The sequence below is a fragment of the Tachyglossus aculeatus genome, chromosome 3 (assembly GCF_015852505.1).
Source record: "Tachyglossus aculeatus isolate mTacAcu1 chromosome 3, mTacAcu1.pri, whole genome shotgun sequence".
NCBI classification, from domain to species: domain Eukaryota; kingdom Metazoa; phylum Chordata; class Mammalia; order Monotremata; family Tachyglossidae; genus Tachyglossus; species Tachyglossus aculeatus.
In genome coordinates this window covers 2,743,933-2,770,417 of record NC_052068.1, presented here as the reverse complement: position 1 = coordinate 2,770,417, position 26,485 = coordinate 2,743,933, and the positions used below count along the sequence as shown (strand labels likewise).

General features: G+C 44.8%; 1 protein-coding gene across 4 annotated transcripts in view; it reads right to left on the bottom strand.

Annotated features, from left to right (window-relative positions):
• PTPRE (protein tyrosine phosphatase receptor type E) overlaps positions 1-25,800 on the bottom strand; it is a 212,236-nt gene extending 186,436 nt beyond the window's left edge. For all 4 annotated transcript variants that reach the window (XM_038743959.1, XM_038743960.1, XM_038743961.1 and 1 more), the window contains exon 1: positions 25,568-25,800. The gene's annotated coding sequence lies outside the window, so the exon portion shown is untranslated. The remainder of the gene's footprint in view (positions 1-25,567) is intronic.
• Between the last annotated feature and the right edge of the window lie 685 nt (positions 25,801-26,485).

Here is a 26,485-nt window from a genome sequence, read left to right as displayed (position 1 = left end):
GAACTGGAGCAAGCGCTTGGGAAGTACAAGTCAATCAATCAATCAATCGCATTTATTGAGCGCTTACTGTGTGCACAGCACTGTACTAAGCGCTTGGGAAGTACTAGCTGGCAACATATAGAGACGGTCCCTACCCAACAGTGGGCTCACAGTCTAGAAGAGTGGGCTCAATCAATCAATCAATCAATCGTATTTATTGAGTGCTTACTGTGTGCAGAGCACTGTACTAAGCGCTTGGGAAGTACAAGTTGGCAACATATAGAGACAGTCCCTACCCAACAGTGGGCTCACAGTCTAGAAGTCCACTACGCTGCTTCTCCATTAACTCTTCTCCAATACTAATAACTATTATTGGGTAGGGACCATCTCTATATGTTGCCAACTTGTACTTCCCAAGTGCTTAGTACAGTGCTCTGCACACAGTAAGCGCTCAATAAATACGATTGATTGATTGATTGATTGATTGATAGAAGCCACACGACAAACAGCAAATGACTTTGGTCATTTATTACATCCGCAAACTCACCCCTCAGCGGGAGGGTCTCGGGACGACGGAGGCTCCGGTGGCGCGTCCCCGGCCGAGAAGGTGTCAGCTCCCAAACTGTTCTAGCCGCCCTGGATGGTCCGTCAGGCGTTCAGTGCTCAGCACACAGTAAGCGCTCAATAAATACGATTGATTGATTGATTGATTGATTCTCGGCCTGTGGTTCGAGCTCAGTCCTCGCCCGGAGTTGGGTGGCCACGGGACGAGCGCCTCAGCCAGGTGGTCCGGCCCCGGCCCGGCCCCTCCGGCCCAGAGAGCGGACCTGCGGGAGGAGAAGGGCTCGGAGGAGGAAAACCGGGAAGCCTGGAGGATCCCCGGATGGCCCACGAGGACGGGAGCGATAGCCAGAAGAGGCGGCTGGCTTGCATTCCAGCCCGTAAGGTGCCTTTCATTTTCAACTTCCCATTGCGTGGCTCAGTGGAACGAGCCCGGGCTTGGGAGTCGGAGGTCATGGGTTTAAATCCCGGCTCCGCCAACCGTCAGATGTGCGACTTTGGGCAAGTCACTTCACTTCTCTGGGCCTCAGTTCCCTCATCTGGAAAATGGGGATTAAAACTGGAAGCCCCCTGTGGGACAAGCTGATCACCTTGTAACCTCCCCGGCGCTTAGAACAGTGCTTTGCACATCGTAAGCGCTTAACAAATACCATTATTAATATTATTACTATTCCTATTTGGGTTACCACGGGGGGGCCTCTTCCAAAATAATAATAATTAAGATAATGATGGTATTTGGTAAGTGCTTACTGTATGCCAGGCACTTTATGCGTGGCTCAATAGAAAGAGCATGGGTTTTGGGGTTAGAGGCCATGGGTTTGATTGGCTCCGCCAATTAATAATAATTATAATGATGGCATTTATTAACAGAGAAGCAGCATGGCTCACTGGAAAGAGCCCAGGCTTTGGAGTCAGAGGTCATGGGTTTAAATCCCGGCTCCGCCAACCGTCAGCTGTGTGACTTTGGGAAAGTCACTTCACTTCTCTGGGCCTCAGTTCCCTCATCTGGAAAATGGGGATTAAAACTGGGAGCCCCCCTACGGGACAAGCTGATCACCTTGTAACCTTCCCGGCACTTAGAACAGTGCTTTGCACATAGTAAGCACTACACAACTACCATTATTATTATTATTACTATTAGCTCCGCCAATTAATAATAATTATAATGATGGCATTTATTAATGGCATTGATGGCATTTATTATCCACGGAGGGGGCATTTTCCAAAATAATAATAATGATCATAATGATGGTATTTGGTAAGTGCTTACTATGTGCCAGGCACTTTACGCGTGGCTCAATAGAAAGAGCATGGGCTTTGGGGTCAGAGGTCATGGGTTCAAACCCTGGCTCCGCCAATTAATAACAATAGGAGTCAGAGGTCATGGGTTTAAATCCTGGCTCCGCCAACCATCAGCTGTGCGACTTTGGGCAAGTCACTTCACTTCTCTGGGCCTCAGTTCCCTCATCTGGAAAATGGGGATTAAAACTGGGAGCCCCCTGTGGGACAAGCTGATCACCTTGTAACCTCCCCGGCGCTTAGAACAGTGCTTTGCACATAGCAAGCACTTAACAAATACCATTATTATTATTATTACTATTCTTATTCGGGTTTCCACTGGGGGGCCTCTTCCAAAATAATAATAATGATGATAATGATGGTAAGTGCTTACTACGTGCCAGGCATTTTACTCGTGGCTCAATAGAAAGACCATGGGCTTTGGGGTCAGAGGCCATGGGTTCAAACCCTGGCTCCGCCAATTAATAACAATTACAATGATGGCATTTATTAACAGAGAAGTAGCATGGCTCACTGGAAAGAGCCCGGGCTTTGGAGTCAGAGCTCATGGGTTCGAATCCCGGCTCTGACAGTTGTCAGCTGTGTGACTTGGGGCAAGTTACTTAACCCTCTCTGGGCCTCAGGGACCTCATCTGTAAAATGGGGATTAAGACTGTGAGCCCCACGTGGGACAACCTGATCACCTTGTAACCTCCCCAGCGCTTAGAACAGTGCTTTGCACATAGTAAGCGCTTAATAAATGCCATTATTATTATTATTATTATTATTATTATTCACCCCTCATATTCAAGCCGTCACCAAAACCTGCCAGTTTCAGCTCCGCAACACTGCCAAGATCCGCCCTTTCCTCTCCATCCCAACCGCTACCCTGCTCGTTCAAGCTCTCATCCTATCCCGTCTGGACTACTGCATCAGCCTTCTCTCTGATCTCCCATCCTCGTGTCTCTCCCCACTTCAATCCATACTTCACGCCGCTGCCCGGATTGTCTTTGTCCAGAAACGCTCTGGGCATGTTACTCCCCTCCTCAAAAATCTCCAGTGGCTACCAATCAATCTGCACATGAGGCAGAAACTCCTCACCCTGGGCTTCCAGGCTGTCCATCGCCTCGCCCCCTCCTACCTCACCTCCCTTCTCTCCTTCTCCAGCCCAGCCCGCACCCGCCGCTCCTCCACCGCTAATCTCCTCAGCGTACCTCGTTCTCACCTGTCCCGCCGTCGACCCCCGGCCCACGTCCTCCCCCCGGGCCTGGAATGCCCCCAATCCCTCTGCCCATCCACCAAGCTAGCTCTCTTCCTCCCTTCAAGGCCCTACTGAGAGCTCACCTCCACCAAGAGGCCTTCCCACACTCAGCTCCTTCCTTCCTCTCCCCCTCGTCCCCCTCTCCATCCCCCCATCTTACCTCCTTCCCTTCCCCACAGCACCTGTATATATGTATATATGTTTGTACATATTTATTACTCTATTTATTTATTTATTTTACTTGTGCATATCTATTCTATTTATTTTATTTTGTTAACATGTTTGGTTGTGTTGTCTGTCTCCCCCTTCTAGACTGTGAGCCCACCGTTGGGTAGGGACCGTCTCTGTATGTTGCCAACTTGTACTTCCCAAGCGCTTAGTACAGTGCTCTGCACACAGTAAGCGCTCAATAAATATGATTGATTGATTGATTGATTAATATTAGGCCACGCTGCTTCTAAGGAATGAATGAATGAATGCTCGGAAAAGCCATCGACGGATGGTTTGATTGAGTTTTTATCTTTACAAGTTTAAAGACAAAACACATCCTTGTTGTGAGTGTTCCTAGAGAGAAATTGTATTTCCTCCCGCACTCAGACACTATTTTCCGCCCGGCAAAGCTGAAAAGTGATTAGAAGACTAGATTGGCTCACAAGAGAATTCTCCCCACAGGCCTTGTTTTCCAGGACTCGTGTACATCGCTAATTGGACACTCTCCTATATCTGGATGCCCTTATCTGACGAAGCAGCGTGACTCAGTGGAAAGAGCGCGGGCTTGGGAGTCAGAGGTCATGGGTTCAAATCCCAACTCCGCCACTCAGCTGTGTGACTTTGGGCAAGTCACTTCACTTCTCTGAGCCTCAGTTCCCTCATCTGGAAAATGGGGATGAAGACTGGGAGGCCCCCGGGGGACAACCCGATCACCTTGTAACCTCCCTCAGTGCTTAGTACAGTGCTTTGCACATAGTAAGCGCTTAATGACTGTGAGCCCACTGTTGGGTAGGGACCGTCTCTATATGTTGCATCTTGTATTTCCCAAGCACTTAGTACAGTGCTCTGTACACAGTAAGCGCTCAATAAATACGATTAAAAATAAATAAATAAATGCCATCATTATTAAATTATTCATTCATTCATTCATTCAGTTGTATTTATTGAGCGCTTACTGTGTGCAGAGCACTGTACTAAGCGCTTGGGAAGTACAAGTTGGCAACATATAGAGACGGTCCCTACCCAACAGTGGGCTCACAGTCTAGAAGATTATTAAGCAGTGTGGCCTAATCAATCAATCAATCGTATTTATTGAGTGTTTACTGTGTGCAGAGCACTGTACTAAGCACTTGGGAAGTACAAGTTGGCAACATATAGAGACAGTCCCTACCCAATAGTGGGCTCACAGTCTAGAAGGGGGAGACAGAGAACAAAACCAAACATACTGACAAAATAAAATAAATAGAATAGATATGTATAAGTAAGATAAATAAATAAATAAATAGAGTAATAAATCTGTACAAACATATATACATATATAGAGGTTCTGTGGGGAAGGGAAGGAGGTAAGATGGGGGGGATGGAGAGGGGGACGAGGGGGAGAGGAAGGATGGGTAGAGCCCGGGCCCAGAACTAGAAGGACCGGGGTTATAATCCCACCCCCGCCACTTGTCTGCTGTGTGACCCTGGGCAAGTCATTTTACTTCTCTAGGCCTCAGTACTCTCATCTGAAAAATGGGTTTGATAATAACTAATAATAACGATAATTATGGTATTTAAGCGCTTCCTATGTGCCAGGTACTGTACTAAGCGCTGGGGTGGATCCAAGCAAATCGGGTTGGACTGTGAGCCCAAGTGGGGCTCACTGTCTCACTCCCCATTTTACAGACGAGGGAACTGAGGCGCAGAGAAGCGAAGTGACTTGCCCAAGGCCACACAACTGACAGGTGGCAGAGCCGGGATTAGAACCCAGGACCTTCTGACTCATTCATTCATTCATTCATTCAATCGTATTTATTGAGCGCTTACTGTGTGCAGAGCACTGTACTAAGCGCTTGGGAAGTACAAATCGGCAACATATAGAGACAGTCCCTGCCCAACAGCGGGCTCACAGGCTAGAAGGGGGAGACAGACAACAAAACAAAGCATATTAACAAAATAAAATAAATAGAAATATATGGAACGCTTCATAAATTTGCGTGTCATCCGATTCCCAGGCTGGTGCTCTATCCACTACACTATGCTGATTCTTGGAAGTCAGAGGTCATGGGTTCTAATCCCGGCTCCGCCGCTTGTCAGCTGTGTGACCTTGGGCAAGTCACTTACCTTCTCTGTGCCTCAGGTCTGTCATCTGTAAAATGGGGACGAAGACTATGAGCCCTACATGGGACAACCTGATGATCTTGTATCTACCCCAGCGCTTAGAACAGTGCTTGGCACATAGTAAGTGCTTAACAAATACCAACATTATTAGTATTATTAAGATTGTGTGCCTATGTGAGCCCCATGAAGCCAGCCCAATTAATCCGTATCTACCCCAGCGCTTAGTACAGTGCCTCACACATAGTAAGCGCTTAACAAAACCGACTTTATTATTATTATTATTAAGATTGTGTGCCCATGTGAGCCCCATGAAGCCAGCCCAATTAATCTGTATCTACCCCAGAGCTTAGTATAGTGCCTGGCACATAGTAAGCGCTTAACAAATACCAACACTATTATTAATATTATTATTAGGATTGTGTGCTCATGTGAGCCCCATGAAGCCAGCCCAATTAATCTGTACCAACCCCAGCGCTTAGTACAGTGCCTGACACGTAGTAAATGCTTAATACCAACATTATTAGTATTAATATTATTATTAAGATTGTGTGCCCATGTGAGCCCCATGAAGCCAGCCCAATTAATCTGTATCTACCCCAGTGCTTAGTACAGTGCCTGACCCATAGTAAACGCTTAACAAATACCAACATTCTTAGTATTAATATTATTATGAAGATTGTGTGCCCATGTGAGCCCCATGAAGCCAGCCCAATTAACCCGTATCTACCCAAGCACTTAGTACAGTGCTTCGCACATAGTAAGCGCTTAACAAATACCGACATTATTATTATTATCATTATTAAGATTGTGTGTCCATATGAGCCCCATGAAGCCAGACCAATTAATCTGTATCTACCCCAGAGGTTAGAATAGTGCCTGGCACATAGTAAGCGCTTAACAAATACGAACATTATTAGTATTAATATTATTATTAAGATTGTGTGCCCATGTGAGCCCCATGAAGCCAGCACAATTAATCCGTACCTACCCAAGCACTTAGTACAGTGCCTCACACATAGTAAGCGCTTAACAAATATCGACATTATTATTATTATTATTATTATTATTATTATTATTATTATTATGTGTCCATGTGAGCCCCATGAAGCCAGCCCAATTTATCTGTATCTACCCCAGAGCTTAGTATAGTGCCTGGCACATAGTAAGCACTTAACAAATACGAACATTATTAGTATTAATATTATTATTAAGATCGTATGCCCATGTGAGCCCCATGAAGCCAGCCCAATTAATCTGTATCTATCCCAGTGCTTAGTACAGTGCCTGGCACATAGTAAGCGCTTAACAAATACCAACATTATCAGTATTAATGTTATTATTAAGATTGTGTGCCCATGGGAGCACCATGAAGACAGCCCAGTTAATCTGTATCTACCCCAGAGCTTAGTATAATGCCTGGCACATAGTAAGCACTTAACAAATATGAACATTATTATTATTATCATTATTATTATTATTTTTAAGATTGTGTGCCCATGTAAGCCCCATGAAGTCAGCCCAATTTATCTGTACCTACCCCAGCGCTTACTACAGTGCCTGACACATAGTAAGCGCTTAACAAATACCAACATTATTAGTATTAATGTTATTATTAAGATTGTGTGCCCATGGGAGCCCCATGAAGACAGCCCAGTTAATCTGTATCTACCCCAGAGCTTAGTATAATGCCTGGCACATAGTAAGCACTTAACAAATATGAACATTATTATTATTATTATTTTTTTTTAAGATTGTGTGCCCATGTGAGCCCCATGAAGCCAGCCCAATTTATCTGTACCTACCCCAGCACTTACTACAGTGCCTGACACATAGTAAGCGCTTAACAAATACCAACATTATTAGTATTAATGTTATTATTAAGATTGTGTGCCCATGGGAGCCCCATGAAGACAGCCCAGTTAATCCGTATCTACCCCAGTGCTTAGTACAGTGCCTGGCACATAGTAAGCGCTTAACAAATACCAACATTATTATTATTATTATTAAGATCGTGTGCCCATGTGAGCCTCACGAAGCCAGCCCAGTTAATCTGTATCTACCCCAGTGCTTAGTACAGTGCCTGGCACATAGTAAGCACTTAACAAATACCAATACTATTATTATTATTATTATTGTGAAGATTGTGTGCCCATGTGAGCCCCCTGAAGCCAGCCCAGTTAATCTGTATCCACCCCAGTGCTTAGTACAGTGCCTGGCACATAGTAAGCACTTAACAAATACCAACATTATTATTATTATTATTATGAAGATTGGGTGCCCATGTGAGCCCCCTGAAGCCAGCCCAGTTAATCTGTATCTACTCCAGTGCTTAGTACAGTGCCTGGCACATAGTAAGCACTTAAATACCAACATAATTATTATTATTATTAAGATTGTGTGCCCATGTGAGCCCCATGAACTCAGCCCATTTAATCCGTATCTACCCCAGTGCTTAGTACAGTGCCTGGCACATAGTAAGCGCTTAACAAATACCAACATTATTATTATTATTATTAAGATCGTGTGCCCATGTGAGCCCCATGAAGCCAGCCCAGTTAATCTGTATCTACCCCAGTGCTTAGTACAGTGCCTGGCACATCGTAAGCGCTTAACAAATATTACAGTTATTTTTCCTGTTATCTGGACTTGGCGCTTGCGCCCGATCAGCCCCTTCCCAGGGCCGCCGTCGGTCAGCGCACGAGGGGCGGACTCATCCGAGCCCCCGTGTCCAGCGGCAGCGGATGGCCAGGGTGGGGAAATTGAGGCCACCTCTGGCACCCGGACCGAGGCCGGTCTGCCACACCTGAAGGGAGAGGAATTTCCAAGCCAGAGAGAGGAAGTGGGCGAGGGGTCAGTGGCAAAATAGGCAAGATAATAAAAATAATATGTTTTGTTACATGTTTTGTTTTGTAATAGACTTTGTTTTGTTCTCTGTCTCCCCCTTCTAGACTGTGAGCCCACTGTTGGGTAGGGACTGTCTCTAGATGTTGCCAACTTGGACTTCCCAGCGCTTAGTACAGTGCTCTGCACACAGTAAGCGCTCAATAAATGCGATTGACATATATATATATGTTTGTACATATTTATTACTCTATACTTGTACATATTCATTCTATTTATTTTATTTTGTTACTATGTTCTGTTTTGTTGTCTGTCTCCCCCTTCTAGACTGTGAGCCCACTGTTGGGTAGGGACTGTCTCTAGATGTTGCCAACTTGGACTTCCCAGCGCTTAGTACAGTGCTCTGCACACAGTAAGCGCTCAATAAATGCGATTGACATATATATATATGTTTGTACATATTTATTACTCTATACTTGTACATATTCATTCTATTTATTTTATTTTGTTACTATGTTCTGTTTTGTTGTCTGTCTCCCCCTTCTAGACTGTGAGCCCTCTGTTGGGTAGGGACCGTCTCTAGATGTTGCCAACTTGGACTTCCCAGAGCTTAGTACAGTGCTCTGCACACAGTAAGCGCTCAATAAATATGATTGATTGATATATATATATATATGTTTGTACATATTTATTACTCTATTTTACTAGTACATATTCATTCTATTTATTTTATTTTGTTACTATGTTCTGTTTTGTTGTCTGTCTCCCCCTTCTAGACTGTGAGCCCGCTGTTGGGTAGGGACCGTCTCCAGATGTTGCCAACTTGGACTTCCCAGAGCTTAGTACAGTGCTCTGCACACAGTAAGCGCTCAATAAATGCGATTGAATGAATGAATGAATGAATGCCCGGGCTCTTTCCACCGAGCCACGCTGCTTCTCAGAGCGTTTCTGTACACAGATAACGCGGGCACGTGCAGAGCACTCTACTAAGCGCTTGGGACAATAGAACAATATAACAGACAAATTCCCTGTCCACAACAAGCTTACAGTCTAACAGGGGGAGACAGACATTATGGTTATCTTAAGCGCTTACTCTGTGCAGACACTGTACTAAGCGCTGAGGTGGATACAAACAAATCGGGATGGACACAGTCCCTGTTCCAAGTGGGGCTCACAGTCTCCATCCCCATTTTACAGATGAGGTCACTGAGGCCCAGAGAAGTGAAGCGACTTGCCCAAGGTCGCACAACAGACAGGTGACAGAGCTAGGATTAGAACCCAGGTCCTTCTGAGTCCCAGGCCTGGGCTCTAGCCACTAGAGAAGCAGCGTGGCTCAGTGGAAAGAGCCCGGGCTTTGGAGTCAGAGGTCATGGGTTCAAATCCCAGCTCCGCCACTTGTCAGCTGTGTGATTTTGGGCAAGTCACTTCACTTCTCTGGGCCTCAGTTACCTCATCTGGAAAATGGGGATTAAGACTGTGAGCCCCCCGTGGGACAACCTGATCACCTTGCCCAGCACTTAGAACACTGCTTTGCACATAGTAAGTGCCTAATAAATGCCATTATTATTATTATTATTATTATTACACCATGCTGCTTCTCCACTATATATCATTAATACAAATAGATACATTTTACTGATCTTTTTTCAGGTTTCCATCACCTGTCAGCCAACAGCTCAATCAGCTCTCTTTGCTCTACCGCCCTCCCCACCCCACAGCACTTGTATATACATGTATATTTCTATAATTCTATTTATTCATATTAATGACGTGTATATATTTTTATTAACGATGCGGAGAAGGAACATTCATTCATTCAATCATATTTATTGAGCGCTTACTGTGTGCAGAGCACTGTACTAAGCGATTGGGAAGTACAAGTAGAATTAAAGCTATATGTACATCAATAATAATAATAATAATGATGGCACTTGTAAAGCACTTAGTATGTGCAAAGCACTGTTCTAAGCGCTGGGGAGATACAAGGTGATCAAGTTGTCCCACGTGGGGCTCATTGTCTTAATCCCCATTTTACAGATGAGGTAACTAAGGCTCAGAGAAGTTAAGTGATCTGCCCAAGCTATATGCACTTGTTTAATGCTATGTGCATTAAAACTATATGCATTCATTCATTCATTCATTTAATCGTATTTATTGAGCGCTTACTATGTGCAAAGCACTATTCTAAGCGCTGGGGGGGATACAAGGGGATCAGGTTGTCCCACGTGGGGCTCACAGTCTTAATCCCCATTTTACAGATGAGGGAACTGAGGCCCAGAGAAGTGAAGTGACTTGCCCAAAGTCACACGGCTGACAATTGGCAGAGCCGGGATTCGAACCCATGACCTCTGACTCCAAAGCCCGGGCTCTTCCCACTGAGCCACGCCGCTTCTCTGCATATGCATATTCCATCCAGTGCCACAAAACCGACCGCAAACGGAAGACTCGAACCCAAACTGCAGAATGCGGATATTTATTTCACGCTTTTTGGGATGGGACGGAAGAGTCCGGGGTCGCCAAGGCGCGAAAAGGAGCATGGCTTAGTGGAAACAGCCTGGGCTTGGGAGTCAGAGGTCATGGGTTCTAATCCCGGTTCCGGCACTTGTCAGCTGTGTGACTTCGGGCAAGTCACTTCACTTCTCTGGGCCTCAGTTCCCTCATCTGGAAAACGGGGATGAAGACTGGGAGACCCATGTGGGACAACCTGATCACCTTGTATCTACCCCAGAGCTTAGAACAGAGCTTTCATTTATTCATTCAATCGTATTTATTGAGCGCACACTCACTGTACTGTACTAAGCGCTTGGGAAATACAAGTTGGCAACATATAGAGACAGTCTCTACCCAACAACGGGCTCACAGTCTAGAAGGGGGAGACAGACAACAAAACAAAATAAAATAAATAGAATAGTAAATATGTAAATTGTTTTATATACGCTTAGTAAATAAGAGCTTGGCACATAGTAAGCGCTTAACAAATACCGTCATTATTAGTATTATTATCTATAATTCTATTTATTTATAATGATGCTACTGATGCCCATTTACTTGCTTTGATGTCTGCCTCCCCCCTTCTGGACTGTGAGCCCACTGTGGACAGGCATTGTCTCTATCTGTTCCTGAATTATTTCCCAAGCAGTGCTCTGCACACGGTAAGCACTCAATAAGTACGCCTGAATGAATGAATGTACACCCCGGTTAGTCCCGCTTACCTGTTTTTCCAGGAGGAGAGGGCGGCCCAGACTCCAGGCCGGAGGGAAGGGTGCCATTTTCCCCATGGGAACCGCTGCTCCCGAGCACCAAATCCCTGGCTGATGCCAGGATGGGCCTGCCCGGGAAGGACTGAGGGCAGAAGGGGCCCAAACCGCCCGGGCTACTATATGGGCAGACGGGGCCGGGGTGGTCCGGGCCGCGATATAAGGGCAGACACGGCCGATGAGTCCAAGGGGAAATCCACACTTCTCGATTCCGCGATCACAGAGTGTGACGCATTGTCCCCGCACGGCCCTGGGCCCACCAAAACTCCGCTCAAACTTTCCATCCATTCATTCATTCAATCATATTTATTGAGCACTTACTGTGTGCAGAGCACTATTACTCTATATATTTCATTTGTCCATATTTACTATCCTATTTATATCATTCATTCATATTTATTGAGCACTTACTGTGTGCACAGCACTATTACTCTCTATATTTTATTTGTACATATTTACTATCCTATTTATATAATTCATTCATCCATTCATATTTATTGAGCACTTACTGTGTGCAGAGCACTATTACTCTATATATTTTATTTGTGCATATTTACTATCCTATTTATATCATTCATTTATTCATTCGTATTTATTGAGCACTTACTGTGTGCAGAGCACTATTACTCTATATATTTTATTTGTACATATTTACTATCCTATTTATATCATTCATTCATTCATTTGTATTTATTGAGTACTTACCGTATGCAGAGCACTATTACTCTATATATTTTATTTGTACATATTTACTATTCTATTCATTTCATTCATTCGTTCATTCAATCGTATTTATTGAGCGCTTACTGTGTGCAGAGCACTATTACTCTATATATTTTATTTGTACATATTTAGTATTCTATTTCATTCATTCATTCATTCATTCAATCATATTTATTAAGCACTTACTGTGTGCACAGCACTGTTACTCTATTTCATTTGTACATATTTACTATTCTATTTATTTCATTCATTCATTCAGTTGTATTTTTTGAGCGCTTACTGTGTGCAGAGCTCTATTGCTCTATATATTTTATTTATTGAGCGCTTACTATGTGCAGAGCACTATTACTCTATATATTTTATTTGTACATATTTAGTATTCTATTCATTTCATTCATTCATTCACTCAATCGTATTTATTGAGTGCTTACTGTGTGCAGAGCACTATTACTCTATATATTTTATTTGTACATATTTACTATTCTATTCATTTCATTCATTTGTTCATTCAATTGTATTGATTGAGCGCTTACTGTGTGCAGAGTACTATTACTCTATATATTTTATTTGTACATATTTACTATTCTACTCATTTCATTCATTCATTCAATCGCATTTATTGAGCACTTACTGTGTGCAGAGCACTATTACTCTATATATTTTATTTGTAGATATTTACTATTCTATTCATTTCATTCATTCGTTCATTCAATCATATTGATTGAGCGCTTACTGTGTGCAGAGCAGTATTACTCTATATATTTTATTTGTACATATTTACTATTCTATTCATTTCATTCATTCATCCATTCAATCATATTTATTGAGTATTTACTGTGTGCAGAGCACTATTACTCTCTATATATTATTTGTACATATTTACTATTCTATTTCATTCATTCATTCATTCATTCAATCGTATTTATTGAGCGCTTACTGTGTGCAGAGCACTATTATTCTATATATTTCATTTGTACATATTTACTATTCTATTCATTTCACTCATTCGTTCATTCAATCGTATTTATTGAGCGCTTACTGTGTGCAGAGCACTATTACTCTATATATTTCATTTGTACATATTTACTATTCTATTCATTTCATTCATTCAATCGTATTTATTGAGGACTTACTGTGTGAAGAGCACTATTACTCTATATGTTTTATTTGTACATATTTACTATTCTGTTCATTTCATTCATTCATTCATTCAATTGTATCGAGCGCTTACTGTGCGCAGAGCACTATTACTTTATATATTTTATTTGTACATATTCACTATTCTATTCATTTCATTCATTCGTTCATTCAATCGTATTGATTGAGCGCTTACTGTGTGCAGAGCACTATTACTCTATATATTTTATTTGTACATATTTACTATTCCATTTATTCCATTCATTCATTCATTCAATCATATTTATTGAGCGCTTACTGTGTGCAGAGCACAGTACTAAGCGCTTGGGAAGTACAAGTTGGCAACATACAGAGACGGTCCCTACCCAACAGTGGGTTCACAGTCTAGAAGGGGGAGACAGAGAACAAAACAAAACACATTAGCAAAATAAAATAAATAGAATAAATATGCACAAATAAAATAGAGTAATAAATTCACACAAACATATACATATATACAGATGCTGTGGGGAGGGGAAGGAGGTAAGGTGGGGGGGGATGGGGAGGGGGAGGAGGGAATGAAGTGCATTTAGCTTTAATTCTATTTGTTCTGCTGACTTGACACCTGTCCACATGTTTTATTTTGTTGTCTGTCTCCCCCTTCTAGACTGTGAGCCCGTTGTTGGGTAGGGACCGTCTCAATATATTGCCAACTTGTATTTCCCAAGCGCTTAGTACAGTGCTCTGCACACAGTAAGTGCTCAATAAATACGATTGAATGAATGAATGAAGACGATTGATTGATGGATTGATTGGGAAATACAAGTGGGCAACATGTAGAGACGGTCCCTACCCAACAACGGGCTCACAGTCTAGAAGGGGGAGACGGACAATAAAACCAAACATGTAGACAGGTGTCAAAATCGTCAGAACAAATAGAATTAAAGCGGGAAAGGAGGGCCGGACCCCTGGCACGAAAGGACGGGAACAGCCCTCTCAGTGGGTCACCCTTTCATTCATTCATTCAACTGTATTTATTGAGCGCTTACTGTGTGCAGAGCACTGTACTAAGCGCTTGGAAAGTACAATTGGGCAACAGATAGAGACGGTCCCTACCCAACAACGGGCTCACAGTCTAGAAGGGGGAGACACAACAAAACAAAACAAGTAGAGAGCCGTCAATACTATCATCGCCCTGCTCAGGGTTACCACGTCAAAACCTGCAATGGCCACCAATCCATCCAGTCATTCATTCAATTTGATTTGTTAAGTGCTTACTGTATGCAGAGCACTGTACTAAGCGCTTGGGGGATAACTATATAATAAACAGACCCGTTCCCTGCCCACCTGAGCTCCCAGTCTAGCGCTCAGAGATACTGGTCAAGCAGTTAATGGGCAAAGCGCTTGGGAGAGTACAATGGAGTCGTAGATTCGGGCCCTGGCCTCGAGGAGATTACAGTCTAATAATATTAATAATGGCATTTTTTAAGCACTATGTGCCAGGTACTGTACTAAGCGCTGGGGTGGATACAAGCAAACTGGATTGGACACAGTCCCTGTCCCACGTGGGGCTCACAGTCTCACTCCCCATAGAGAAGAAGTGGGGCTTAGTGGAAAGACCATTGTTGGGTAGGGACCATCTCTATATTTAAATATTTATTCATTTATTTTATTTGTACATGTTTATTCTATTTATTTAATTTTTTTAATATGTTTTGTTTTGTTCTCTGTCTCCCCCTTCTAGACTGTGGGTAGGGACCGTCTCTATAGGTTGCCAACTTGTACTTCCCAAGCGCTTAGTACAATGCTCTGCATACAGTAAGTGCTCAATAAATATGATTGAATGAATGAATGAATATGTTGCCAACTTGTACTTCCCAAGAGCTTAGTACAGTGCTCTGCACACAGTAAGTGCTCAATAAATAAGATTGAATGAATGAATGAATGAATGAATGAATGGAAAGAACCCGGCCTTGGGAGTCCGAGGTCATGGGCTCTAATCCAGACTCCACTACTTGCCGGCTTTGTGACTTTGGGCAAGTCAGGTCACTGCTCTGTGCCTCAGTTGCCTCATCTGTAAAATGGGGATGAAAACTTTGAGCCCCACATGGGACAACCTGATTACCTTGAATCTACCCCAGCGCTTGGAACCTTGGCACATACAAAGTGCTTACCAAATACCAACATTATTATTATTATTATTATTTTACAGATAACGGAACTGAGGCCCAGAGATGTGAAGTGACATTCCCAAGGTCACACGGCAGATAAGGAGGCAGTGTAGTGTAGTGGAAAGAGCATGGGCCTCAGAGTCAGAAGGTCAGGGGTTCTAATCCTCACTCCTCCACTTGTCTGCTGTGTCTACTACTTGTGTCTACTAATTTGACTGTACTTCTAGACTGTGAGCCCACTGTTGGGTCAGGACCGTCTCTATATGTTGCCAACTTGGACTTCCCAAGCGCTTAGTCCAGTGCTCTGCACACAGTAAGCGCTCAATAAATTTCTCTCCCCCTCCTCCCCCTCCCCATCCCCCCCGTCTTACCTCCTTCCCCTCCCCACAGCACCTGTATATATGTTTGTACAGATTTATTACTCTATTTATTTATTTAACTTGTACATATTCTACTTATTTTATTTTGTTAATATGTTTTGTTTTGTTGTCTGTCTCCCCCTTGTAGACTGTGAGCCCACTGTTTGGGTAGGGACTGTCTCTATATGTTGCCAACTTGGACTTCCCAAGTGCTTAGTCCAGTGCTTAGCACACAGTAAGCACTCAATAAATACGATTGAATGAACGAATGAAATGCAAGTGCTTAGTAGAGTGCTCTGCCCAAAGTAGGAGTTCAGTACATACTACTGACCAAGCCCCCCCAAGCTTATCTCCGTTCAGATAAGTTCTGGAGGCCTCTGACCTGTCTCTCTATGTTGCCAGCTTGTACTTCCCAAGCGCTTAGTACAGTGCTCTGCACACTAAGCACTCAATAAATACGATTGATTGATTGATTGATTGATCTGACCCCCGCCCCCAGCCCCTCACATTTCTGGTCATCCCCTCCCCCGTCTCTGACCACCCACCTTCCCTTCCTGGTCATTCATTCATTCATTCATTCATTCATTCACTCGTATTTATTGAGCTAATAATGGCATTTATTAAGTGCTTACTATGTGCAAAGCACTGTTCTAAGCCCTGGGGAGGTTACAAGGTGATCAGGTTGCCCCACGGGGGGCTCACAGTCTTAATGATAATAATAATAATAATAATAATAATAATAATAATGATAATGAGGGCATTAGCTAAGTGCTTATTATGTGCACAGCACTGTTCTAAGCGCTGGGGAGGTTACAAGGTGATCAAGTTGTCCCACGGGGGGCTCACAGTCTTAATAATAATAATAATAATAATAATGATAATGATGGCATCTGTTAAGCGCTTACTATGTGCAAAGCACTGTTCTAAGCGCTGGGGAGGTTACAAGGTAATCAGGTTGTCCCACATGGACCTCACAGTTTTAATCCCAATTTTACAGATGACGTTACTGAGGCACAGAGAAGTTAAATGATTTGCCCAAAGTCACACAGCTGACAGTTGGCAGAGCTGGGATTTGAACCCATGACCTCTGACTCCAAAGCCCGGGCTCTTCCCAATGGGCCACGCTGCTTCTCTAGGTGATCAGGTTGTCCCACGGGGGGCTCACAGTCTTAATCCCCATTTTCCAGATGAGGTAACTGAGGCCCAGAGAAGTGAAATGACTTGCCCAAAGTCACGCAGCTGACAATTGGCAGAGCCGGGATTTAAACCCATGAACTCTGACTCCAAAGCCCGGGCTCTTCCCACTGAGCCACGCAGTGCTTAAAAAATATTGCAATTATCATTATCATTATTGTTATTATTACCCCAGCACCTGGAGCATAGTGAACGCTTAACAAATACCATTTTTTAAACAATGGGACAACGTTGAGGCACCTGGTTGGGGCGGAACCAAGGTGGAGGGGCCAAAGGCCCGGAAACGACACTTCCCCAGAGGCAGCTGGCAAGGAGTCAGTGCCATTCAGGGCCAGCGCCTGGCATTAAGTGCCCAGAAAAGTCCACCACGAAAAATCAATCAATCGCATTTATTGAGCGCTGACTGTGTGCAGATCACTGTACTAGGTGCTTGGGAAGCACAGGTTGGCAACATATAGAGACGGTCCCTACCCAACAGTGGGTGAACCGTTCCCTGCCCTCAAGGAGCTCACACCCTAATGGGGGAGACCAACTTAAACATGATCAAGCACTTAGTACAGCGCTCTGCACGCAATAAGCGCTCAATACAACTGAATGAAAGAATGATAATAAATTTTAAATCCCTTCAAAGCCCTACTGAGAGCTCACCTCCTCCAGGAGGCCTTCCCAGATTGAACCCCCTCCTTCCTCTCCCCCTCCCCACCATTCCCACAGCACCTGTATATATGTATATATGTTTGTATGGATTTATTACTCTAATTTGTACATATTTATTCTATTTATTTTATTTTGTTAGTATGTTTTGTTTTGTTCTCTGTCTCCCCCTTCTAGACTGTGAGCCCACTGTTGGGTAGGGACTGTCTCTGTTTGTTGCCAACTTGTACTTCCCAAGCACTTAGTACAGTGCTCTGCACACAGAAAGCGCTCAATAAATATGATTGAATGAATGAGTGAATGAATAATAATAATGGTAGCATTTATTAAGTGCTTAGCACTGTTCTAAGCGCTGGGGAAGTTACAAGGTGATCAGCTTGTCCCATTGGGGGGCTCATGGTCTTCATCCTCATTTTACAGATGAGGGAACTGAGGCCCAGAGAAGTGAAGTGACTTGCCCAAAGTCACACAGCTTGCAATTGGCGGAGCCGGGATTTGAACCCATGACCTCTAACTCCAAAGCCCGGGCTCTTTCCACTGAGCCACGCTGCTTCTCTAATGATCCCACCGAGTCCTACATTTCCCACAATCCCCCGGGAAAGAGGGCCAGCAAGCAAGCAAGCAAGCAAGCCTGGTAGCGTGGCTCAGTGGAAAGTGCCCGGGCTTTGGAGTCAGAGGTCATGGGTTCAAATCCCGGCTCTGCCAATTGTCAGCTGTGTGACTTTGGGCTTCTCTGTGCCTCAGTGACCTCATCTGTAAAATGGGGATGAAGACTGTGAGCCCCCCCCATGGGACAACCTGATCAGCCTGTAACCTCCCGAGTGCTTAGAACAGTGCTTTGCACTATTGCGAGCCTCCAGGCTCGCATCTCCTCCTGCTTTCAGGACATCTCCATCTGGATGTCCGCCCGCCACCTAAAGCTCAACATGTTGAAGACTGAGCTCCTTGTCTTCCCTCCCAAACCTTGTCCTCTCCCTGACTTTCCCATCTCTGTTGACGGCACTACCATCCTTCCCGTCTCACAAGCCCGCAACCTTGGTGTCATCCTCGACTCCGCTCTCTCTTTCACCCCTCACATCCAAGCCGTCACCAAAACCTGCCGGTCTCAGCTCCGCAACATCTCCAAGATCCGCCCTTTCCCCTCCATCCAAACCGCTACCTTGCTGGTTCAATCTCTTATCCTATCCCGACTGGATTACTGCATCAGCCTCCTCTCTGATCTCCCATCCTCCTGTCTCTCCCCATTTCAGTCTATACTTCACGCTGCTGCCCGGATCATCTTAGTGCGGAAACACTCTGAGCATGTTACTCCCCTCCTCAAAAATCTCCAGTGCCTGTCAGTCAACCTATGCATCAAGCAAAAACTCCTGACTCTCGGCAGTTGGCGGAGCTGGGATTTGAACCCATGACCTCTGACTCCAAAGCCCAGGCTCTTTCCACTGAGCCACGCTGCTTCGCTAGGTGCTCAGGTTGTCCCACGGGGGGCTCACAGTCTTAATCCCTATTTTACAGGTAAGGTAACTGAGGCCCTGGCCCCCTCTTACCTCACCTCCCTTCTCTCCTTCTCCAGCCCAGCCCGCACCCTCCGCTCCTCTGCCGCTACTCTCCTCACCGTGCCTCGTTCTCGCCTGTCCCGCCGTCTACCCCCGGCCCACGTCCTCCCCCTGGCCCGGAATGCCCTCCCTCTGCCCATCCTCCAAGGTAGCTCTCTTCCTCCCTTCAAAGCCCTACTGAGAGCTCACCTCCTCCAGGAGGCCTTCCCACACTGAGCCCCCTTTTTCCTCACCCCCTCCTCATCCCCCCGCCCTACCTCCTTCCCCTCCCCACAGCACCTGTATATATTACTCTATTTTAGTTGTACACATTTACTATTCTATTTATTTTGTTAATGATGTGTGGCTAGCTTTACTTCTATTTATTCTGATGATTTGACACCTGTCCACATGTATGGTTTTGTTATCTGTCTCCCCCCTCTAGACTGTGAGCCCATTGTTGGGTAGGGACCGTCTCTATATGTTGCCAACTTGTACTTCCCAAGCGCTTAGTACAGGGCTCTGCACACAGTAAGCACTCAATGAATACAATTGAATGAATGAATGAATGAATACCCCAGTGCTTAGAACAGTGCTTGGCACAGAGTAAGCGCTTAAAAAATACCACTGTCATTATTAGTATTCATTCATTCAATTGCATTTATTGAGTGCTTACTGTGTGCAGAACACTGTACTAAGCGCTTGGAAAGTACAATTCGGCAACATATGGAGACGGTCCCTACCCAACAACGGGCTCACCGCTTAGAAGGGGGAGACAGACAACAAAACACTTAACAAATACCATCAGTATCATCATCATCATCAATCATCAATTGTATTTATTGAGCGCTTACTGTGTGCAGAGAACTGTACTAAGCGCTTGGGAAGTACAAGTTGGCAACACATAGAGACAGTCCCTACCCAACAGTGGGCTCACAGTCTAGAAGGGGGAGACAGAGAACAAAACCAAACATACTAACAAAATAAATAGAATAGATATGTACAAGTAAAATAAATAAATAGAGTAATAAATATGTACAAACATATATACATATATACAGGTATACATATCATCAATTGTATTTATTGAGCACTTACTGTGTGCAGAGCACTGTACTAAGCGCTTGGGAAGTACAAGTTGGCAACATATAGAGACGGTCCCTACCCAACAGTGGGCTCCCAGTCTAAAAGGGGGAGACAGAGAACAAAACCAAACATACTAACAAAACAAAATAAATAGAATAGACATGGACAAGTAAAATAAATAAATAAATAAATAGAGTATTAAATATGTACAAACATATATACAATGTAAAATGAGGCTTAAGAACTGTGAGCCCCACTTGGGGAGAACCCGATTACCTTGCATCTCCCCCAGCGCTTAGAACAGTGCTGGGCACATAGCAAGCGCTTACAGACCCCATCATCATCATCATCATCATCAATCGTATTTATTGAGCGCTTACTGTGTGCAGAGCATATATACAGGTATACAATAATATATAATATTACATATTTTATCATATAATATTCCATTATTATAATATATTATTATATTTATATTATATTATAATATTATAATATATAATATACAATAATAATATATTATTATTTTACAGCTGAGGTCACGGAAGCCCAGAGCACTGAAGTGACTCGCCCGAGGTCAGGCAGCAGACGACTGGCGGCGGCGGAATCAGAACCCGTGACCTTCTGCCTCTCAGGCCCGTGGGCCGGCCCCTCCAGGGGTGATGGAGCTCAACGTCCACTTCCTCAAACCCCCCGGGGGAGGAAGGACGGAGGGAACCACAACTTCCTCCGGCCCCTGAGCCTCTGCTGGGAAAGACAGAGGGGCCTCAGCCCCCGAAACCACAAAACCACCAGGCCCGGCGGAGCCCAAGTTGGGGGATCGAGATGGGGGGGCTCCCTGTCAATCAATCAATCAATCAATCGTATTTATTGAGCGCTTACTGTGTGCAGAGCACTGTACTAAGCGCTTGGGAAGTCCAAGTTGGCAACATATAGAGACAGTCCCTACCCAACAGTGGGCTCACAGTCTAAAAGCTGTCTTCAGCCCCTCTCCCCACACCGCCCCGGTACCCATCCATCGGCTTTTAGACTGTGAGCCCACTGTTGGGTGGGGACTGTCTCTATATGTTGCCAATTTGTACTTCCCAAGCACTTAGTACAGTGCTCTGCACATAGTAAGCGCTCAATAAATACGATTGATGATGATGATGATGATGATCGGCTCCAAAGGGGGACCAAAGCGGCCCGCGGAGGTTGCGGGTGGTGGGGAGAAGGGAGAGAAGCGGGATTATTTCCCCAGACCCCCATTGATAAACCTGGCAACACCGAGAACCAGCGTGGCCTAGTGCGTATTAACAATAATCATCATAATGTTGGCATTTGTTAAGCTCTTACTATGTGCCAAGCACTTTTCTAAGCGCTGGGGAGGATACAAGGTGATCAGGTTGTCCCACTTGGGGCTCACAGTCTTCATCCCCACTTTACAGATGAGGTAACTCCGGAGAATAATAATAATAATGGCCTTTATTAAGCGCTTACTATGTGCAAAGCACTGGGGAGGTTACAAGGTGATCAGGTTGTCCCACGGGGAGCTCACAGTCTTAATCCCCATGTCACAGATGAGGCGACTGAGGCACAGAGAAGTGAAGTGACTTGCCCAAAGCCACACAGCTGACAACTGGCGGGGCTGGGATTTGAACCCATGACCTCTGACTCCAAAGCCTGGGCCCTTTCCACTGAGCCACACAGTGAAGTGACTTGCCCAAAGTCACACAGCTGACAAGTGGCAGAGCTGGGATTTGAACCCATAATAATAATAATCATGTTGACATTTGTTAAGTGCTTATTATGTACTTTGCTTATTATGTACTTTGTACTATGTACAAGCATTTAACAAATGCCATCATCATCATTATTATTATTATTATGTGCAAACCACTGTTCTAAGCGCTGGGGGGGATACAGAGTGATCAGGTTGTCCCACGTGGGGCTCACAGTCTTCATCCCCATTTTACAGATGAGGTAACTGAGGCTCAGAGAAGTTAAGTGACTTGACCAAGGTCACACAGCAGACAAGTGGCGGAGCTGGGATTCGAACCCCTGATCTCTGACTCCCAAGCCCGGGCTCTTTCCATTGAGCCACGCTGCTTTTCCCGTAGAACCCAGGCCTGGATGTCAGAAGGACCTGGGTTCTAATCCCAGCTCTGCCACTTGTCTGCTGGGTGACCTTGGACAAGTCACTTCACTTTGCTGTGCCTTAGTTACCTCATCTGTAAAATGGGGATTAAGAGTAGGAGCCCCACACGGGGTCTGGATTGTGTCCAACCTGAGTAACTTGTAATAATAATAATGATAATAGTGATGATGACATTTATTAAGCGCTCCCTATGTGCAAATCACTGTTCTAAGCGCTGGGGAGGTCACAAGGTAATCAGGTTGTCCCACGGGGGCCTCACAGTCTTAATCCCCATTTTATAGATGAGGTGATTTGGGCACAGCAAAGTGAAGTGACTTGCCCAAAGTCACACAGCTGACAATTGGCGGAGCCGGATTTGAACCCACGACCTTTCATTCAATAGTATTTATTGAGCACTTACTGTGTGCAGAGCACTGTACTAAGCGCTTGAGAAGTACAAGTTGGCAACATCTAGAGACAGTCCCTACCCAACAGCAGTATGGCTCAGTGGAAAAGGGCCCGGGCTTTGGAGTCAGAGGTCATGGGTTCAAATCCCAGCTTCGCCACTTGTCAGCTGTGTGACTTTGGGCAAGTCACTTAATTTCTCTGGGCCTCAATTCCCTCATCTGGGAAATGGGGATTAAGACTGTGAGCCCCCTGTGGGACAACCTGATCACCTTGTAACCTCCCCAGCGCTTAGAACAGTGCTTTGCACATAGCAAACACTTAATAAATGCTATTATTTATTATTATTATTATTATTATTATTATTATCAGCAGGCACACAGTCTAAGACCTCTGACTCCAAAGCCCGTGCTCTTTCCACTGAGCCACGCTGCTTCTCTACCCCAGTGCTTGTAATTAGCGCTTAATAAATGCCATCATTATTATTATCTACCCCAGTGGTTAGTACAGTGCCTGACACATAGTTAGCACTTAATGAATACCATAAAAAGGAACATACTGAGCGCCTATTGTGTGCACACGGCACTGTAATGAACTTTCGGTGACTGCGTTAGACACAGGAAACACTGCTAAGATAATACCAGTTCCTACAGCACAGTCCGTCATTCATTCATTCATTCATTCATTCAATTGTATTTATTGAGCGCTTACTGGGTGCAGAGCACTGTACTAAGCGCTTGGGAAGTACAAGTCAGCAACAGATAGAGACGGTCCCTACCCAACAACGGGTTCACAGTCTAGAAGGGGGAGACGGACAACAAAATAAAGCATGTAGACGGGTGTCAAAATCGTCAGAACAAATAGAATTAAAGCTAGATGCACCTCATTAACAAAATAAATAGAATAGTAAATATGGACAGGTAAAATAAATAGAGTAATAAATCCGGACAAATATACATACAAGTACTGTGGGGAGGGGAAGGAGGTAGGGCAGGGCTCGTGTCCATCATTGTGGACGTGGAACGGGTCTTGGGTCTCCGTGGTACTTTTCTGGGTCCTTATGACAACTGCTGCATCTGGGGGACGCTCAGTACATAGTAATAACAATAACTGTGGTATTTGTTAAGTGCTTACTATGTGCCAGACACCGTACTAAGCGCTGGGGTGGACATGAGCAAACTGGATTAGATGCAGTCCCCATCGCACATGGGGCTCACAGTTTTAATCCCCAATTTGCAGATGAGGGAACTGAGGCACAGAGAAGTGAAGTGACTTGCCCAAGTTCACACAGCAGACAAGGGGTGGAGCCGGGATTAGAACCCAGGTCCTTCTGACTCTCAGGCCTGTGGTTTATCCAGCGCTCACTGATTCATAGAGAAGCAGTGTGGTTCAGTGGAAAAAGCCCGGGCTTTGGACTCAGAGGTCATGGGTTCGAACTGCAACTCCGCTGCTTGTCAGCTGTGTGACCTTGGGCAAGTCACTTAACTTCTCTGCGCCTCAATTACTTCATCTGTCAAATAGGGATGAAGACTGTGAGCCCACGTGGGACAACCTGATCACCTTATATCTACCCCAGTGTTTACAACAGTGCTTGGCACATAGTAAGCACTTGACAAATACCAACATTATTATTATTATTATTGAGACTGTCAGCTTGTTGTGGGCAGGGAATGTGTCTATTTCTTGTTGTATTGTACTCTCAGAAGGGCTTAGTAGAGAATCAATCAATCAATCAATCGTATTTATTGAGTGCTTACTGTGTGCCGAGCACTGTACTAGGCGCTTGGGAAGTCCAAGTTGGCAGCATATAGAGACAGTCCCTACCCAACAGTGGGCTCACAGTCTAGAAGGGGGAGACAGAGAACAAAACATATTAACAAAATAAAATAGAGAAGCAGCGTGGCTCAATGGAAAGAGCACGGGCTTGGGAGTCAGCGGTCAAGGGTTCAAATCCCGGCTCTTCCAATTGTCAGCTGTGTGACCTTGGGCAAGTCACTTCACTTCTCTGTGCCTCACTTACCTCACCTGTAAAATGGGGATTCAGACTGTGAGCCCCCCCATGGGACAACCTGATCACGTTGTATCCTCACCAGCGCTTAGAACAGCGTGGCTCAGTGGAAAGAGCCCGGGCTTTGGAGTCAGAGGTCGTGGGTTCGAATCCCGGCTCCTCCACAAGTCTGTTGTGTGACCTTGGGCAAGCCACTTAACTTCTCTGAGCCTCAGTTACCTCATCTGGAAAATGGGGATGAAGACTGTGAGCCCCACATGGGACAACCTCATTACCTTGTTTCCCCTCCCCAGCGCTTAGAACAGTGCTTTGCACATAGCAAGCGCTTAACAAATGCCATTATTATTATTATTATTTTTAGAACAGTGCTTTGCACATAGTAAGTGCTTAACAAATGCCATTATTATTATAGTAAGCGCCTGACAAATACCAACACTATTATTGAGACTGGCAGCTTGTTGTGGCAGGGAATGTGTCTACCTATTGCTGTATCGTACTCTCCCAAGAGCTTAGTACAGTGCTCTGCGCATGGTAAGTGCTCAGTAAATTTGACTGAATGAATAATTGATTGATTAATACTTGCCCGCAAATCTCAAATGGATCTCGCCAAACCAGTGCTCCTCATGCCAACGTGCCCAAGCGCCCTTGGCCTGCCTGGAGACCCCAGGCCCGGGTGAGCGGGGGGCAGAGTGGGGGGCGGATGCCGGGATTACCTGGTCTGGCGGTGGGCTTCGGGGCAGCGGTGCCCCTCGGAGAGGTCAGCGTCGGGATGCGAGTTGGCGGCGAGGCGGGCTTCGGCATCGGAAGGCCGGGAGGCCCCACGCCGGGAGACCCGGCTCCGACTTGGATGAGCCCAGGATGACCGCGTGGGATGGGACCGCACCGGGATGGACCGGACCGGACGGTGACACTCACGGGACGGTGATGGACGCGGACCCAACGCCGGCCGCGGCTACTGGCTGGGGGGACAGAGGAAAGACAGGGTGGACGTTACCTGTGGTAATCATTATCATCATCATTATTATTACAATAATCATATTATAATCAATCATAGGATGGGGGAAAGAGGACAGACAGGGTGGACGTTACCTGTGGTAATCATCATCATCATCATAATCATATAATAATCATATCATATAATCAATCATAGGCTGGGGGGACAGAGGAGAGACAGGGTGGATGTTACCTGTGGTAATCATCATCATCATCATTATAATAACCATATCATAGTATTATCAATCATAGGCTGGGGGGACAGAGGAGAGACAGGGTGGAAGTTACCTGTGGTAATCATCATCATCATTATTATTATAATAATCATATAATAATCATATCATATTATAATCAATCATAGGATGGGGGGAAAGAGGACAGACAGGGTGGACGTTACCTGTGGTAATCATCATCATCATCATCACTATAATAATCATATCATATAATAATCATAGGCTGGGGGGACAGAGGAGAGACAGGGTGGATGTTACCTGTGGTAATCATCATCATCATCACTAAAATAATCATATATTATAATCAACCATAGGCTGGAGGGGACAGAGGAGAGACAGGGTGGATGCTACCTGTGGTAATCATCATCATCATCATTATAATAATCATATAATAATCATATATTA